General features: G+C 30.4%; 1 long non-coding RNA gene across 1 annotated transcript; it reads right to left on the bottom strand.

The window, feature by feature from the left end:
* Positions 1–6: 6 nt before the first annotated feature.
* Positions 7–3,657, bottom strand: LOC107013945. Its single transcript, XR_001456168.2, has 3 exons — positions 3,556–3,657; positions 1,173–1,248; positions 7–188 (listed from the first exon to the last, which is right to left on the bottom strand). It is a non-coding gene; the product is annotated as an uncharacterized LOC107013945 (long non-coding RNA).
* Positions 3,658–5,878: the final 2,221 nt, after the last annotated feature.

The raw sequence follows: 5,878 nt of genomic DNA, 5'->3' as shown, positions 1-5,878 counted from the left end.
AGGAAAGCATTTATGTCTCTGTCTCTTATACTTTCGGAGTAGTTACACACACTGGTCAATCTCTCTTCTTTATGTTACCTCTCCACATCCACTAGGTAATTGGCCAAGCCTTCTCTATGTTTCATCTTGATCTGTAACTTTGAGGAATCATTTTTTCACCCGATTGGAAAGATTCATCGTACTATTTTCTGGTATAATAAGGTAGTAGAGTTTAGCATACGAAACATTATGAATATCAAATACAACACTAGTTAAGAAAATGTAATAGTACAAAATATGGGAACAATATATTTTTCTTTCCATGCAACCTACAAAGGGCAGAGATTGTTAATTTAATGAAAGAAATAGTTACGGGGAAGCTATAAAATGTGGCCATGGGTTAGAGACATTTAACTTTTTTTTGCAAATTATATGTAAGCTAAAAGAATTCACTGATCCCAGTTATCAATAACCAAGCTGCAAGTAGCATTTTTAAGCAACACCATCTTTGTATTTCATTTGGCTTTTCCAACAGTAGATACTTGCTAAGATTCCAAGACATTCCAAAATGATGTGGTTGATATAGAAGAACCTAATTGTTTATAACTTCACTCTTTCTAAGAAGTCTATTCAGGTGTAAACCAATGTAGTAAAATATGAACAATTTTTCTATAGAAGAGGAGAAGAGGAAGGTGTCCAACACATTTACACGATCATTATAGATGCATAGATTCATATTTTACAAAACATAGCGAAAATGCACCAGTGGTGTAAAACTCAAATATGCAGCAAGTAGTATAGTGAAGAGTTGCCTACAAACGTAGAGATTATAAGGGTATAATTCTAAACTTTTCTGGAAATAAAAGAAAAGACGCCAACAATAATATTCTCCTGAATTCTAGATGTTTAGTGGACAAAATCCATAGAACTTGTGCTCAAACGAAGGTGTTACATGTTATTTCTTGCTTTTTGAGGCGCTTTCAGTCATGTCACTTTTTATATTTAGCAACTTTTATGACCAACAATCTACGTGACATATTTCATGCAATAAGATTCATAGGACATGTAGGTATATTATATACATCTTTAGTTTATGATCACAAGATTTAAAAATCCATGTCAAGTCAACTTGACAAACAAGAGGCAACATATTTAAGAAATTTTAAGAGAGATGAGTAAAGAGAAAGTAGTACCGATGTAGACACTATAAGACTCATCTACAAGAGTAGGAGATCGAACTCGTGTTGTCTGCAGAATCATAACAGCCCACTGCAATCCAAGGCAAAACAGTAGTCTTTAAGACTATGTTTCAAATTTTGACATCTTTCTCTATAAGATTAAAATTACTTTCACATTTTTATCCAAACGATTAGGATTATCTAAAATGTGCAGCTTTAGAGAGTCATCTAACAATAATACACGAATAGAAATATATTTTATACTCATTTTTTTATTTAATAGTCAAAGAATCCCCTGTTAGTTAGTTATTGGTAAAATTGAAAGTGTTGCAATATATCTTGACTTGGTAAGTTTTTTTGGTATCTAAATGTTAGTACAGTTTCCTAATTCTTTGAAAGACTTCGTTTCTTCTTTGGATTCATCCATTTAGCCGCGGATCCAAGACTTCTCCACAGAGGGTTCTATTGTGACAGTAACTTCAAATCAACAAGCAACAATTAACCCGTTTGGATTGTCTGTATTTTAAGTAACATTTAAGCATTAATTGCTGAAAATCACAATTCAAGTGTTGGAGCTGATTTTATAAATAAGCAATCACAAATTCAGATTGAAACTAAAAGAAGGTTGCTAGCACTATAAAAGAATTGAGTACTCAGCCTAAATTTATTCAAATACAAAATAATTATAAGTTACTATCAACAACATATAAATTGTTATGAAAGGAAATTATGATTATTGAACTAATGACTTTTAATTCCTAATTTACACAAAGAAAAACTCAATACTCCCAAAGCCAAAGGTTCTCCAAAGCTTCTTATATCTCATTGTACCAAATATATCGTTGCATGTGCTTTCTAAGGCAAGTGGCGAAAGTTTTCCATTGATATTTTATTTTCACTTTTCACCTTTGGGATGCTTAGCATTACCCTATTGAGTTGTATGTGTGCAATGCAACAAAATTGAACCCTATCTACAATAATAGTCACCCCGCACCATATTCTTGAAAGCTGACTTAGAAATAATATCATACCTTACAAAAGCAAGTGAAATTCAGTTCAAAACAAATATTCTACGAGAACAACAACTAACACCTCCACTGTATTTCCTATACAAGTTTGTATTATATTGGTGCATCAAAAGAAACATAAAAGATTGGAAGCTCTCCCATTTCACTAAGCTCTCATTTATCATTAACATATATATTTGCATCTCACAATATCATATATCAAGTAAAATAAATAGGTTACAGAGCATTAGGAGACAAATTTAGAGCTCATACTCTAGTGCCAACACCTAGATTATGTAACTGTTATTTATTTAGAAGATTTTACCGTCTACGGAACTTGAAACATTATAAATAATAATAAGCAGTTNTAGTTCACTAAAAGCCAATTTGTTAATATCAGAATGACAGAAAATTAGTTTAACAATGGATAATTGTTCTTTGATCTTATGCTTCTACTCAACAAGAGATTTAAAATACTATCACATCATTATCTACAGAACTCAATGAAAACAGAGAAGTGATACAAGTAGTATGTAATTCAACATCCTTTCAACAATGATATATTCACAATGAATTTATCATCTCACCATATTCTCTCGACAAACCAATGACTTTTAGAGGCTTGTATTATGCCTGGTACATGATGAAAGATGAGAGGATTATAATTACTCAAGAGTTCTCCCTTATATTAGTTGTAGCAGAGATCATACTCAATCCAACTTCTCATTCAACTGTAACCACTTCCGTGTCTAATTTCTCCTAGCTCTGTTCCTATCCCAAACCATTCACTTTCATATGATCATATTGTGTCTGTAGGTTCATTTTTCTTTTTGTTAATTGTAATTTAATAGTTCTCACTAAGTACTTACATTTAAGAATGCAACTAAATATATTCTCCCATATCTATCTATTTTTCCTGATTAGTCACCTGGATCTACCGATAGACCAGTAGGTCAATTCGAGTAGAAGTAATTGAAAATTCTTAAACTCCAAGCTAAACCCACAAGAGCCTATGAATAGAGGAAGATCTAAAGAACTCTGATAAAGAAACCCGAGCTAAAATAAAGAAACCCATAAAGTTAAATCCGACTAAAAAAGACCAAATTAATTACTACATCCGAAAAAACACACCAAAAATTTGAATCTGAACATATTTTCGACAATCTAAAACAGAACACGGAAAGCATAATCACCCAACAAAAATTGAAGACACAACTATTAAAATTATTCAGACTTCCAAAACACAAGGATAATCCAACATCAATGACAAACCTAAATGGAAAAAATAAGCAAACATCACACACTCATATCAAATTTGGGAATATAGTTATTGATGAAAAGAAAGATGGCACAAAAAAGAACACTAAATTGAAACATGAAAGAACCCATACCTGAAGAATGCTGAAGAGAAAGAAGTGAACTTTGGTGTGCACAGACAGTGGAGCATAAACTTAAATGAAGAAGATAAGAGCAGAGTATTGTGTAGTACATTAATAACATAGGAGGAAGACACGTAGGGAGAAGAAAAAAATGATGAAACGAGAAGAGGACACGTATTCAAAATTGAGAATTGAAAAGACAAAAATAACCTTAAAGCAATGAAGCAAGCATGTTGAAACAAGCCTCTTCTAATATAGTTAATATGCGTGCGCGTGCGAGCGTGCGCGTATGCGTGTGTGTGCATGTGTTTCAACATGATCAAATTTATATTATATATTGATTTTTTTTATAATAGTATATCCATTATTTCAAATTCTTGAATACACCTCTGTTTAGTTTATTAGACTCTTTTTTACTCTTCTCACAGGTGTGGGTTTTCAATGTTGCAGTGTCTCTTATTTATAGTGATGAGATACACCTGGGTTCCTATAAGACTAAATATTCTATTAAATGTTTTGTTAATAGATAAATAAATAATGTCTCTTTTAATTCATTACTTGTTGTCATATTATTATGATAGCAAATTATATTTATTATTCTTTTTGACCAAAAATAAAATTAATTTTATTTTTTAATTTGATATTAAATATGTTTTTTACTTTCTTAAAGATTTTATTTGATAAATAATTAAATAATGTTCATTTTCATTCATTACTTTTTGCCATATAAAAATTTTGGGCCATTAAATAAGAAAATATGTGACCGTTATATATATATATTATTTTTGTATTTCACTTTCTTCTTATTATTATTAACATGTACGAACACAATAAAATATAATTAAACTTGATTAAAAGAGTAATACATGACTATAGAATTGAACATAAAATCTTTTTTGGAACTTTTGTGATTCCTTTAACTATTTTGCTTAATTTTAAAATTATACCAAAAGGTGTTAAAACTAGCATGTCTATTGAAAAACTAAAATTTGACCTATCTATGGAGTGTCCGAGGCGCATTTAAAGGGGAGGGGATCATCAAGTTCACGTGATGTTTTCCGTCCGAGATCGTATATAGTAACATTATATTTTTAAAAAAATATTAAAATGTACATGTGTGAACATCAAATAATGCGATAATGACTTATGACTGGGTGTACCGCTCTACGTGAGGTTAAAAATTTAAATTTATATTTTTCTTATTTTATTTATTTTCTAAAACTAGATAATACTCCTCTAATTGGTAATTGTTAAAATTGTTATCATTTTAATAATATATATATATAATATAAGGGTATAATTCTAAACTTTTCTGGAAATAAAAGAAAAGACGCCAACAATAATATTCTCATGAATTCTAGATGTTTACTGGACAAAATCCATAAAACTTGTGCTCAAACGAAGGTGTTACATGTTATTTCTTGCTTTTTGAGGCGCTTTTAGTCATGTCGCTTTTTATATTTAGCAACTTTTATGACCAACAATCTACATGACATATTTCATGCAATAAGATTCATAGGACATGTAGGTATATTATATACATCTTTAGTTTATGATCACAAGATTTAAAAATCCATGTCAAGTCAACTTGACAAACAAGAGGCAACATATTTAAGAAATTTTAAGAGAGATGATTAAAGAGAAAGTAGTACCGATGTAGACACTATAAGACTCATCTACAAGAGTATGAGATCGAACTCGTGTTGTCTGCAGAATCATAACAGCCCACTGCAATCCAAGGCAAAACAGTAGTCTTTAAGACTATGTTTCAAATTTTGACATCTTTCTCTATAAGATTAAAATTACTTTCATATTTTTATCCAAACGATTAGGATTATCTAAAATGTGCAGCTTTAGAGAGTCATCTAACAATAATACACGAATAGAAATATATTTTATACTCATTTTTTTATTTAATAGTCAAAGAATCCCCTGTTAGTTAGTTATTGGTAAAATTCAAAGTGTTGCAATATATCTTGACTTGGTAAGTTTTTTTGGTATCTAAATGTTAGTACAGTTTCCTAATTCTTTGAAAGACTTCGTTTCTTCTTTGGATTCATCCATTTAGCCGCGGATCCAAGACTTCTCCACAGAGGGTTCTATTGTGACAGTAACTTCAAATCAACAAGCAACAATTAACCCATTTGGATTGTCTGTATTTTAAGTAACATTTAAGCATCAATTGCTGAAAATCACAATTCAAGTGTTGGAGCTGATTTTATAAATAAGCAATCACAAATTCAGATTGAAACTAAAAGAAGGTTGCTAGCACTATAAAAGAATTGAGTACTCAGCCTAAATTTATTCAAATACAAAATAATTATAAGTTACTATC

Source organism: Solanum pennellii, chromosome 3 (assembly GCF_001406875.1).
Source record: "Solanum pennellii chromosome 3, SPENNV200".
Lineage (NCBI taxonomy): Eukaryota > Viridiplantae > Streptophyta > Magnoliopsida > Solanales > Solanaceae > Solanum > Solanum pennellii.
The sequence above is the reverse complement of the archived record's forward strand: the minus strand, read 5'-3'. Positions and strand labels throughout refer to the sequence as shown.